Genomic DNA, 13,523 nt, shown 5'->3' on the forward strand with positions numbered 1-13,523 from the left:
CATAACACTAAGCCACTTTTTCTCATCAAGTCTCACTAACATCTGTGACTGCAGGGACTGGGGCTTGCCTAGGGCACATGAGCTCATTCTGAGAGCACTGGTGACGGAGAAAAACGCAGCCTTTTCCCTTCTAAGTATGCGGGAATGATGATCCCTTTTTCCTACCCTGAAGCCCACAGGACAGGAGTTAATGGCTGTATACTTTGTATTCTTTAGGTGACAAGTCAGCAAACAGCATGCAATGCATACGTCATAGTGGTTTTCATCAGGGAAGGTTAAATATCAGAAGAACATAATTTCAAAAGACAAACATTAGACTGTTTTCAAAGGTTCCCTTTTCCCCTCTGGTTGCACACTCACAGGTCTTACCTTGCACTGAGAGCTTGTTGAACTGCCACTGAACAGATACAGTTGATTGCCTGACAGAAAACTGCTCTATGATAAAATGTATCAATTTTCTGCAAGCTATGAGAGGTGAATTAGCTCACAGGGGTCCACTGAATGCTGCAGCAGACACACACTTGGGATGTTATGGACCAGAGCAGGGGAAGAAAGACAACTGTAAGCCAAATGCTCAAGTTTCTTATGGAAATATACTATGAAACAGCAGGTAAGCCCACACTCTTCAAGCTCTAAGTTTCACTTCTGTGGCAACCATGTCCCTTAAACACGGGCATACAGTTTGTCCCATGCTCATGCTTCTGCTCTGTACTGCCCTAAATCATAGTTTGCTACTCTGAGAAATAACCACCAGCCCTGGCTCCTATAAAATTGTACTGTCTCAGTATCACTGTTTTTCAAAACTTTCATTCACATAAGTAAGCTTTCTTTCAAAAGCAAGTATCCAGGAAACACTGATGTAGGACGTTTTCATATGTCTGCATTCATGAAAAGTTCTGAACCAAAAGTAATGTGTCCAAATCCCTCTTTTTGTTTGAAAACATCATTCATCCAAGAATCAGAAATGTTACCATGTGACTGGTAACACAAAGAAATGAGCACATGAAGAATCACAGTGAACAGTTCAAAAGCAGCTCTGGGCCTGAAGTTGGTTCACAAGATACTTGTTGAATACTGGACACTTTGTTGGCCAAGATAAATAGAAAGGGCTATGCTTTCTTAAAAAAAAAATATACCATGCTTATATATTTCTTGGCTTAGTCTTTCTCTGACCTTGCCTGGAGCTATCCAGTCTTACAGCAGACAAAGGACTACTAACTGCCTGGTTTATCCTGGACCTGTCCTGCCTTCCTGCCTTCAAGTAGAAGAAAGAGGTAAAAGAAGGTATGTTGAGGCCTTTGCATTGAAGAACCCAAGACTCCTGGGGAGAACAAACAGCCCCTGTCTCTCAGACTGGGCTGTAGTGAGGAAGACAGAGAGTAGGAAGAGAATAAGGCAAGGAGTGAAGAGCTCTGGGGAATTTTTTAAGGACTGCGAGGCAGGGAGGACAAGCACCTTAAATGGTTTCGAACACAGATGTTCAGGAGGATGGGATATGGGAGGCCTGGGAAAAAAGGTGGCACTAGGATGGGAGGAGAGGAGTTGTAGCAGAAAGATGAAGAGGCTGCGAACTTTGTGGTTGAGGCCGGGGGCACGGATGACAGAGCAGCTAGATGCCCTCCCTATACAGGCATGAGCTGCAAACTTGGTCTAATAATGAGGGGCCTCAGGCTACGAGACACTTAAAAGCCAGAGTGAAAGTCTGAGAGGGTTGAGGCTGTGCAAGGCTTTGAGGCAGATGGGAAAAAAGATTTTCTCTACTGAAAATCTCCTGATCTACATACCTCCTCTGCATATAAAAGATGCTGCCCCATCTCTTTCTATCCATAGGATCATCTCTTCCCACTCCTATATCCTCTCTTTTGCAGCCAGAGCACAGTAGCCCTGGCTCGCATTTTTCCACCTGTGTATTAGTGTGACAGCATAACATTTTCCATAGCCATTATGACCCAAGAAAATGCTTTGATGTAGCTCTGGATCACAAAGCATGAGTATCAAGCATAGATTACAAAGTTAGAGAGACAAGGAGGTATCAGGAGAAAGTGATAGGAAAATGGAGAGAAGGAGGCAGATTTCTTTAGACAGGTGGTCTCATGAAGGCATGCAAATGAAAACTGTAATATGCAGAAAGTTCAGCCACTGCAATGCTGGAGTTGACATTAACATCATCAAATACCTATCAACTTGCTCTTACACATTCAAAAACTAATAGAAAAGAAGGCCAAGGGTACCATTCTAAAGTTAAGCAACCCAACCAGAAGCAGAAATTAAACCACACATATGAGAAAAGATTGTAATTCTCACAGTCCCGTTTCAGCCCTTAAGTAACCAGCCTTTCTATTGCCATTAGTGAGAGTTTTGCCAGAATAAGGCCTGAAGAATTCCATGTCAGAATATTACTATACCAAACAACATTTGACAGTTAAGGTACATTAGGGGGTTACACCATATGTTAGGGAGCATTAGGTAAAGTGTCAACTGAAGATGCTGCATAAGAAGAAAGATGTCAAGAAGAAAGCAAGCCCCAGTATGATTTCATTTCAGGAAGGGAACTGCAGTACAATTCTTGAATCTTAATGGATACTATGCTTCTCAGTTTCACATGCTGTGAACCAGCAGTGATAAGAGGAAATGGCTGATGACAGCCATGATAATTTTTTTTAGACAGCAGCAACCAGGACAGAACACAGCAAGCTACCCTCTTAATTAGGGACATTTTATGCTACGAGCTTAAATTGTTGCTTTCTTAGACCTTTGGCAAAGGCAAAAAGGAAGGAAAATGAAATATTTAAAAGCTTCCCCATGGATGAAGAAGCAGTGGCATCTATAATATTTCCTGCCTACTTGAGCACATACTGGGATACAATTTGTTTTCTGGGCCTGAGAGAGGTGAGATAGAGAGGCATCAGGGTGGACCACCTAGAGGCTGCAGCTAATATTATACAATATACAATATCCTGTATGTACCCTAAAAGAAGGTAGCTTGCAAGACTCTGCCTTTTACACACTATCAAAGCAAAGCAGCAATGCAGACAGCCTGTTCTGTAAGCCAGTGATTCCAGTAAGAAGAAAGTTTAGGGCTTGCCTATGGAGTCCAAGGGAACATCTTCCCAGCATAAGAGCAGAGCAGAGCCATAATACACTGCTGCTTGTTTCTCTCAGCATTGCTGGCTAGCAGGGAGGCCAGGCATATCAATCAGACAGGAGGGAGAGAAGTCAAAGAAACCAGTGGACACTGGTAGATACAGATGATTTAAGGCACTACAGACCTGAAGACCACTTAGCCACTGCAATTCACTGTCTGCCACGAGCAAGGAAGATAGGAAGTGATCCCTTTTCTGGCCTTGGCCCAAGTTTTCCATTATATTTCAGGCCACCCTGCAGAATGGGCCCTGTGGCAAATCCCTGGTTGAGAAACTCCTCTTTTCTCCTGGGGTGAAGTTTGCACCTATAACCTGCCTAGCAATCCTTTTCTTTCCTAAGTGCAGTGCCTTCTCCAAGTAACACCATCAAAATGAAATGAACATATGAGAAGAAGACTGTCTGCTCTTGATGTATGAGTGAGATCTGGGTACTACAGCCCTGCTGCTCTTTCTTTTTTAATAGAAAAGGCTGCATGCTTAGCATTTTTCATTTTTTTAGAACCAACCAGTATGTTCCACTTTAGTGGCAACAATGTCCCTTACCTAGAAAAGGATCTAATAACTAGAAAAAGGGACCTGGAAAAGAAAAACTCAAACTACAAATGAAAGATTTTAAAAGCTTTCATAGGTATGGGTAAAAACTGAGGATATTAGCATGGAGGATAGTAGTCAGAGGGTTTAGATTTAAAGAGAGGGCAACTTACCCAAGGAGGCTGAGGAGGGGTTCTTTGCAAATCTCAGCCTTTATCTCTGTGGAGACCTGAGTTCTACTGATAGTGATCCATTTTATAAGGAGTTCTATTCAAACCTGACAGAAGGCTGCCATTGCTTCTTTCAGTCCTTCAGACTTTTTCCTGCTACCTGACAGTTCAGTTTCCTGGTCAGACTCAAAAAGCTCATGGGAGGGGAGCACATGAGGTATTTCACTCACAGGCTCTCCCTTATCATAACCTTAATTCACGTGTGTCAAGCCCGTAGGACACAGCAGCAGAGCACCTGCTAAAAGTCCAAAACCTGAGATGAAAATAACCCTTGAAGCCTTCTGCTTTCACTAAAAATTCAAATGCACAGTGTCATGAATTACAGCTCTAGTAACTCAAAACTCTTATTAATTCAAAGTTGTTCTTTCCCAAGAAATCGATCCACTTTGAGAGCTGGCCTGACATTCTCAAGGGCAATGAAGGGGAAATCTGGTAGTCTTAGTAATCTGGTAACCATAAGTATATTTGGGAAATACTGCTCAGGGTTTCAGTTAACTCAAAATTAATACCTTCCATTGAGTGCTGAACAACTGAACAATAGCTATATTACAAATGTGCCTGCATTTTCCTCAACCACAGGAAAGTGTTGGCAAGTGATCCTGCAGTCAACATACAGTGCACCTATAGAGCCAGAGGAAGAGAATGAATCGCAGTAAAAACACAGCCCTGGAAGCAGATTTTAGTTCTATTTCCAGCTTTCTTGCAGATTTCATTTCCCTCTTTTGTAGATTGAGGACAATATGCTTATCTGCTTCCCAGGCCATCTGAATGCTCTATTAATGAGTACAAATAAATAATTTTGTTTTCACAAACTGCCTACCATCTCAGAATCAAAAATTGCAATTATAGCTTATGCAGTTCAGAGCATTTTTTTTAAATGAAGGATGTTGATTCAGCACCTTGTTTTAGCAAGCCCTATGAATACATCTTCAAAATGAGCTCTCTAGGAGGAAAAAAATCAATTTTAATCTTCTGCCTGTTTACCCTGATGCAAATCAAACAGGCACAGTCTGCCCCTACAGAGCCAGCCATGTTGTGCTGAGCTCGTGATGCGCAAGGGAGTTCTTTCTTTAGTCAAGAGAGAGACAATGTGGTAAGCATATTGATTACTCCTAACTATGTACTGAGAGAGCACAGCAAAAACTCCTAGGTGTGTATCTCATGGCTTTCACTGTTACTTAAGTACTGAGATCCTGCTTTCTTAATCTAGATAAAAAACAATTTCATTTCCATCTTTACTAATCAAGGGTTAGTATCTATCTGCTACTTAGAGCGAATGAAACACTGAAACACTCTGGCTTGTGTTCACAGCCTGGCACAGAAGCAGCTTATTGCTGTAATTAGCTTTAGTTCATACACTACCACACATGCACTGTATTGCTGTAGAGGAGGCTCAATCTCAGAGCTGAACAACCATCAGCATCAACACCCACCTAGTTAAAATGTACCAAGTACAATAGCTGCCCATAATCTAACCAGTTTTATTTGAAAGCTTTTGTCTGTCTCTTAGCCACTGCTTCCCACACATAATATTGCTTGACTGGCCCTCTGCAATTCACAACTCATTGATGCAGTCCTTAAGATCCTATAGATGAGTAGGAGAGTTGAGCCAAAGGTCTCTAGACTGCATCAGGGCTGTCTGCAGAAGCTGTGCACAGCCCCAAAACACAAGCAGCACAGCAGAGATGAGGGCACAACCCCCAGTGCATCCCCCTATTGGGTACATCCATAGGGGGCAAGTTAAACAAGCTGAAAGGAATATAGTATCAGGTCTAGCTTTGGATTTGCTTTTTTTTTTTTTTTTTTTTTGGCATGACTCAAGGCTAATGAAGATCTGATTGAAACTTACTTTCCTGTATTTTAAAAAGAGGAATAATGAACACACTTATTTACAGTGACTGCTACTTTTTTCCCCCAGGTATCTTCTAGTCTGAGCCTCACTTACCACATGAAACCTAGACATAGACTTGCCAAAACTTCAGGAGCAGACCAGTTCTAAGATTCTGCATACTGGTCAGCTCTAACAGGGCCATTAAGATTTTCTTTGTTGGTGTAAATGATAAAAGAAAAAATATAAAAAGTCCATCAATATATGCTACACAGGACTAAGTTGAAGAATACTGTCCAAGCAGGTAATATTTTATTTCAAATTCTGAAAATTAGAAAGGGCATCTTAAAGATGCGAGAAGTCAAGCTCATTCCATCTTTGCAGTCTTTTGCTCTGTGGAGCTGTGAACATTTCCCAATAGCGCTCAACAAAGAGGACTGAAATCTCTGAACGTAACTTTGCTTTTCTACTGCTAGGCATATATCTTCGAATATGACAGCACATATCAGCATTTTGGGGAGCATCCATTTTATAGTATCTAATTTCTAGCCATTTCACACTTTTCTAAACCACACTACTCATGACCTTACAAAAACTGCTGGTGTTTGAAATATGACCGGATGATCAAATATGGGAAATGTAGCTAAAAATAATAACTAGATTCAGATTAAATAAATTAATACATATATATGCACATATAAAAAAATAACCCAGTAAGTTGAAATGGGTTGTGTTACTATTAACTTCTTCTCTTTTGCCTCCCAGGAAGGTCTCATTTGAGACTGAAATCGTGTGGTCCTTGTAGTCATGACACTGCATACAAAGTAGCTGCTCTTTTACTTTAGACAGAGGAAAATACTTTAATAGCTGCCTCTCTGAATGACAGCGCCTACCTGCCTTGCTAAAACACGCCCTTAGTCTTATGAGAAAAGCCAGAAGACGACAGAAAGCTACTTACTAGTGTTCCATAGAGTCCTCGCAGGAGTATTAGAGGCTGAAATTCGCTGTGCCTCTGATCAGAAGATTTAGCTCCCTGCATTCAGACAGTTGGTGCCATTACGGCCATCGGGCGGCTGAGTTAAAGGGTGGCCTTGCACAAACATAAACAGCTTGTCAGCACAAGCCAAAGAGGCGGGTCTGCCCTGCCAGCCACAATGCGAGCCAATGATTAGCTTCTTCGCATTCTGGGTGTTCAAGATATTGCATTTCATTCTTAAGCAGGGGAACAAGGGGGACTGACTGGGAAGGGCCAGTGCTCCACGGTTTGCTGCTAGGCATTAAAAGGCTTAAGGTGGAAAGAAAAAAAAATCAATAGGTCACTTCAGGAAAAGCACATATTTGATGTATATTCATACAAACACTTTTAGAGAGCCCGCAGGCATCTCCAATGCATTGTTTCTTTTAGGTCAATCAAACATACGAACGAATGAACAAAAAACCTGAAAATTAAGTCTAGTTCATATTCACTGTAAAGAAGTTTTACTTGCAAAGTCTGATTTTTCTTCTCTTCACTCTTTTTCTTACTCTCATCCTTCCTAACATGCTTTATTTGCTGACACTGGCATTTCTCACTTCTCTGTCACAAATGTCTTACCCTGACCTTCATGACCTGACCCTCCAACCTTCATTGATCCTCCTATGCCTGCTTCTCTTCACCTCCATCTTAACTGCTTATTCTTTTGGTCCTGATTGCCCTGAATGAGCAGAGTCACAACAGAGGTACCTTATGATAAGGTTCTGTGAGAGAACCAAGTTGATGTAGCAACTTACTGCTGTTAAAAGCGGAGGTGTTGAGTCTCTCCTCTCTTCAGCACTACACCGTGGCCCCCCATCATTCAAGGAACGGTAATGTAGCACAGAAGCAAATATTTCTCTGTCAGTTTACTGATCTTAACACAGAGACAAAAGAGGTACTGCATGGAGTGAATACTCCCTGAAATACAAGCTCCTGCTAATCTTGCCTCAGATCTTGCCATCTATGATCCCACCTGTCTCTCCAAGTTCCTCTCTCCTTTGTTTGAACTGAATTGTTCCTAGTTAATTGAATACTCTGCTTACAGCTGCTGATCCCATTTCATCCCAGCTCTGTCCTACTTTCTTATGCCTCTAGTTTGGCTGTGAGGCCTGTCTGCTACCAACATCACTCTCATCAAGTGTTTTATAATAACTCCCTGCATAAATATCATGCTTTGTGCTTCAAGCTTCAGGCTCTTTGAGCTCTTTTTTTGCTTTGGAAATAACTAAAATCCTCCTTAAAACCCATGCCATCGTTTTGGCTTTAACCATTTTTTCTTTGACCTTTCTGATTAATTCTTCTCTCAGCATCTACCCCTTCCTCCCTCACAATCCCAAAGGCACCCTACTCTTGTTATAGTCTGTCCAGCTTTTACTATTTGCTTGTGCAGACTCCTGTACCACTTTCTGTTAGTGATTTACAAGCATCCATATGTATTTTTCAGCTTTCTGATTTTCTCCAGTCCCATATTTCACCCTGTGTTTTAGGCATATTGTATTAAATGCCTTCACAGCTCCTAATTTTAAGATCCTCTTCTGGGGTCAAATTAAAGCAGTGCAATCACACTACATTCATTTCTGTGTAGTCTTGGCAAAAGTAATTTCTCTCCCCCTCTGCTTTGGTAATGGAGTTGAACACCCCACAGAAGCAGATGCTGGAGTTAGCACCTCGTTCAGATGGGAAGGCATATCACAGCTCTCGGGCTTCTGCTGACAGGCTGCACGAGAGTTCTGGCATATAGAGCTGCATCACAATGTATCGGGGTCACATTTGCAAGTATTTCTTCACAGTGAGACATACTAGGCACGTTCCTCAATGATATCTGAGATTCTGGTGCAATTGCACAGCTCCATCAGCTGCCACCCAAGTACATAACCTACACTGCCTTTACTTTTACCCAGATTTCCTACTTAGTTAACTCTGTGCTATGCACACTAACAATATTATTTTACCGGAGCTTTTTTCTAATACTTTTAACATGCAAATCTCTGCTGAGATCCCTTGTGTGATCACAGTATTTGATTACTTTAATTATTTTGATTAGTGAGCCTGGATCTTATTCCCAATGCACCTGCATTGTTTTCCACAAAAAATTCAGCAATTGAGGTTATCTTTTGTTCCACACCACAGCCAAATTGCCTACACCCCTATGAAAGCCATGCTTTCTTGTCCTGAACTTCAAGGCCTTTTCAGAGTTTCTTCTTTCTTATGGATCCACTCCCACAGCTCTCTTCATCACAAGGCTTGTCTTTTCAGCTTTCTCTCTTCCTACAAAGCTCTCTTTTCTTACCTTGTCCTCTATGAAGAGAATGCCCTGCTTCATCAAATCAAGTTACCTATTCTTCTTTGTTTTCTACAATCCACTTGTCACAAAATATAGAAATAATGTATCAGTACGAGAGTGAGGAACAATAAATAGTCAACAAGTCACTCCAGAAGGAGGGATGTTTCATCTGTGTATATAAATAATATGTGCTAGAAATCTTCTACCATCAACCATATATCATGTTATGCACCTTACACTGTTATATTTTAAGGAACAGGACAGGCATGAAAAGCCCTTGATGGATATGCATCAAGTGCCCAAACACTGTCCATGAGATTGTGAAAAGACTGCTATGAAAAGACTGTTTGTAGATGCACAAGAGAAAGCAAGCTAGCTATTGCATCTCTGATTCCCATGGCAATTTATTTAAGATGCTAATTCAGTGTAGCCACAAATAAAGAAACAAAAGAGAGAGTAAGAATGAGCTGATTTAGTGGACTATGTTGAAAAGGCACACTTTAGACAAAGTCACCCTGGGTACAAGTCCTGCGACTCTACTAACAGAATTATGCCAAGGATGAAGCTGCCTCTTTGTCCTTAAGCCTTGTATGACGTAGGAAAATTGTTATCAGCACTGCCAATGATACCAACCCAATCACCAGCTAAGTGTAATGGCCAAGCTGATTTAACAACTTACTTTTACCAAAAGGGTCATCCTGCCCCCTCTCTTCACCACCATTCCCAGCTGCACAGGCCTGCCCCTCTCTCATGCACGTTCCTGGAATGGTGTGAAAGCTCACAGACCAAATTTGTTTTGCTGGGTATGTTTTTCAGACAGGTTAATGATCTGACTCATCTCCCTGCCATGTTAAGCAGCCCAAGAGCCAGCAGAGGTAAATAGTAAGCACATGCAGCTGAAAAAGGAGAGGGAAAAAGGTGGAGACCAGAATCACCACCTTTTTCATAAGCAAAAAGCTGACTGTCATCCCTAGAAGCTACTATCTATTCTGGGGTGAAAATTAAAACTCTGACCCCCAAACCCATGTCATCCTTAAACACAAGGTCACAAAAGCTCCTGTAACCCCTTGCTTGATTTCAAGCAAGAACTAAAATGTTTTACTGAAATGTGTTTTCTAAAGGAAGGTGTGGTTTTATTTTATTAAAATGCAAGTTTCTGAAAACATAGTAATAGTTTGTTTTCCTATGGAAAAATTTGGATAGGAGATATATTTTGACAGGCAAAAAAATTGAAATATTTAAGTTTTCTGCATCTGAAAACAAAATATTTGGGTTCTCTTCAACATCTTCAGTAATGACTTGTATGCAGGACTCAAAGGAATACTAAGTAAGGTTGCTGATGACACTAAACTGGGAGGAGCTGTTGACTCCCTTGAAGGCAGGGAGGCCCTGCAGAGAGATCTCTACAAATTAGAGGGCTGGGCAATCACCAACCATATGAACTTCAACAAGGGGAAGTGCTGGATTCTACACCTGGAATGGGGCAACCCTGGCTGTACATCCAGACTGGGGAATGAGATGCTGGAAAGCAGTGCTGTGGAAAGGGACATGGGGGTCCTGGTCGATGGCCAGTTGAATCTGAGTCAGCTGTGCCCTGGCAGCCAGGAGGGCCAACTGTGTCCTGGGGGGCATCAGGCAAAGCATCACCAGCCAGTTGGGGAGGGGGATTTCCCGCTCTGCTTTGCACTGGTGCGGCCTCACCTTGAATATTGTGTGAAGTTTGGGCACCTCAGTATGAGAAAGACATTAAGCTCTCAGAGATCATCCAAAGGAGAGCAATGAAGATGGTGAAGGGCCTTGAGGGGAAGCTGTATGACGAGCGGCTGAGGGCACTTGGTCTGTTCAACCTGAAGGAGACTGAAGGGAGACCTCAGTGCACTTCCTTGTGAGGGAAAGGGGGGGGGCGGGCACTGATCACTCTCATGACCAATGACAGGACTCAAAGAAACAGCATGAAGCTGAGTCAGGGGAGATTTAGGTGAGATATCAGGAAAAAGGTTTTCACCCTTGGTGGTTGGGTACTGAACAGGCTCCCCAGGGAAGTGGTCACAGCACTGTCACTCAGACCAAGTCTGTCTGAGTTCAAGACACATTTGAACAATGCTCTCAGGCACATGGTGTGATTCTGGGGGTAGCCTGCATAGGGCCGAGATTTGGACTTGATGATCATAATGGGTCTCTTCCAACTCAGCATATTCTATGATTCTATTATATGATTCAGCAGAACTTTGTCCACTCTCTAGATTGCAGGCTCCATGCCTAACATTTTGACTCTGTCCCCTTTCATGCAACTGGCTTCTACTTTTTATTGTTTGCTTGCTAAAACTATTTTTTTTAACGTTTCCCATTTTGTGGCCTCAGCCCAGCCTCACTCTGCCCTTTCTTCTCAAAACACAAGTTCAGCTGGATGCTATTTTGCCTGTCCTTTGTGTCTCCTTTTGGGGGCCAAAGAGGAACCTCAGGTCCCCTGAGGCTCAGCCTGACCAGTTCATATCTATTCCGATGCTGGGAGTAGACTTGTCCTGCTTCTCCAGCAGTAGCCACAGATGCTGCAGAATGGACCTGAGTGAGAAGATTTTTGTCATGTTTTACTGGCCTGCTGTCAATTATAAAGTGAATCACAAATTATTCCCAGAAAGCACACAAACTCAAGCAATGGAAGACTTGAGACAGTGACAAAAGAAGTGAAACTTTGTAGCTGAATTGTTTCATTTTCATATTAAAAAGGAAAACAAATGTCAGAAATGGCAATGGGAAGAGACCATGTGCAGATGCAGCACACTAACATATGAGGCTGCAATCAATGGGAACTTGGGCTCAGTCCCAGTTCAGACCATGTGCATTTTGAACTTTGAGCTCTTGGACCACTTCCTAATTAGAGAGCCAGCAACACACTGTGGAACTGTTTAACCCTTTGCTGGTGCCTCCTGAGGTCTAGCAAGTGCCAGAAAAGACTGGGGATGTATCTAACCTCTGGAGGCCACATATACTATAGGAAGTATCCCCCTGCCCAAATGGCTTAACTGAAACAACTCCTGTCAGCACCTCTCTCTTCATGCCTCTCTACATAGAAAGGTCAGGTTTACAACTACTCCTTCCGGCACTGCTGAACAATTGCTGGAATCTCCCCCTAATGTGCCAGCTTCCTATCCAGAATCTGCCTCTCTTCAAGGCTTGTCATGGTTCCTTCACCCTCATCAGTAATGCTACACGAAGGATCAGATCAACCGGAGATATGCGCCGGAACTTAATAGTGTAAATAACGGCACACTGCACATGGAGACTTGTGTCTCTGCTCCACAGGAGTGGAAAAGCAGCAGAGTATTATGGAATGGTAACTGTACCCAAAAATACAATTATAGCATTAGAAGCTGTGTGGAAAGAAAACAAGGGCTATACAGCTGATGTACATCAGCAGTTGTCATGTCTGACTATCACTGGTGTTCTAGTTAGAGCTGCACTAGTGATTTTATTTTTTATATCCCTCTGTAAAGTGGTAATATTATGTCTTACCTATTTCACAGGATAACTACATCAGCAGGGTTTTTTTTTAAAATTTCCTACCACCTCTGAGGTCACTTATTCCAAACATAACACAAATGCACTAATAAAAGGATGCACCTCCAAAAATATATGCACTGTGGGCAAAGATTAACTTTGGGGTTGTAGAACATAGTAAACCTACTTAGACAAGAAGCGAAGCAAATCAGCCTGTCTTGGGCACCATGCTGCCATAACTGGCTTCTATACCCAAGCTGGCTATAAGCTACTTTGAGCCTTGCTATACTACACTACAGGCATTTCTCTATTAAATTATGGGAATGAATCTAGAGACATTTAAATTCCACTATTGTTTGAGGGCAATTCATGCACTTCTAGAGGGATTTTTCAAAGAGTGCTGAAACACCCTTTGGCTCTGATTAGCTTCAGAGCCCACAAAAATATTTCAGAAGGACAAATGTTTTGGCTTTGAAGCAGACCTACATTCTGAGTGTCAGGTACTCTGACAAAAAGCCAAAAAAGAGCTACAGACACTAGTAGCACACACATCCACCCTAATTTCAAAATACAAGGTGACTTGTCTCCAAGGAATGCTTTTCTACAGAACAGCATAAACATTTCCAGCAGTATCTCTGGAACTGACAAATTCCTTATTAGGTATGGCCTTTGCAATGTGAGCTTGTTTACAAAGAAAAAAAGATCACCTTTCCAGTTCCTTGCAATTCTCTGTGAGCTGAGATGTTCCTGCTCACACAGAAGAACTCAAGGGAGATATTCAAAAGAACTCTTTTGCAAAGAGCTTGCTGTTACACAACAAACAAATACAGTTAACTAGAAGACTGCCTTCAAGATAGCCATGGTTCATGCTCCCATTAGAAACCCTATTCATCTTGAACTCAGCAGTAAATATCCCACTTGCTTCCTTGGCACAGAACCAAACCTCTGCATCAACAAGAGCAAAGGATGCTCACAGACCAAGAGGTATTTGCCC

At 42.1% G+C, this 13,523-nt stretch overlaps 1 protein-coding gene across 9 annotated transcripts in view; it reads right to left on the minus strand.

Annotated features, from left to right (window-relative positions):
* The window catches only part of TRIM2 (tripartite motif containing 2), a 91,158-nt gene that overhangs the window by 66,100 nt on the left and 11,535 nt on the right, over positions 1 to 13,523 (minus strand). Inside the window, exon 1 of one of the 9 annotated variants that reach the window (XM_051790541.1) lies at positions 6,691 to 6,874. The exons of the other annotated variants lie outside the window; for them this stretch is intronic. The gene's annotated coding sequence lies outside the window, so the exon portion shown is untranslated. Of the gene's footprint in view, positions 1 to 6,690; positions 6,875 to 13,523 lie in introns of those variants that run through there. 9 annotated transcript variants of the gene reach the window in all.

This window comes from Manacus candei, unplaced genomic scaffold, assembly GCF_025592945.1.
Source record: "Manacus candei isolate 608988 ecotype Guabito, Panama unplaced genomic scaffold, ASM2559294v1 h1tg000028l, whole genome shotgun sequence".
Taxonomy (NCBI): domain Eukaryota; kingdom Metazoa; phylum Chordata; class Aves; order Passeriformes; family Pipridae; genus Manacus; species Manacus candei.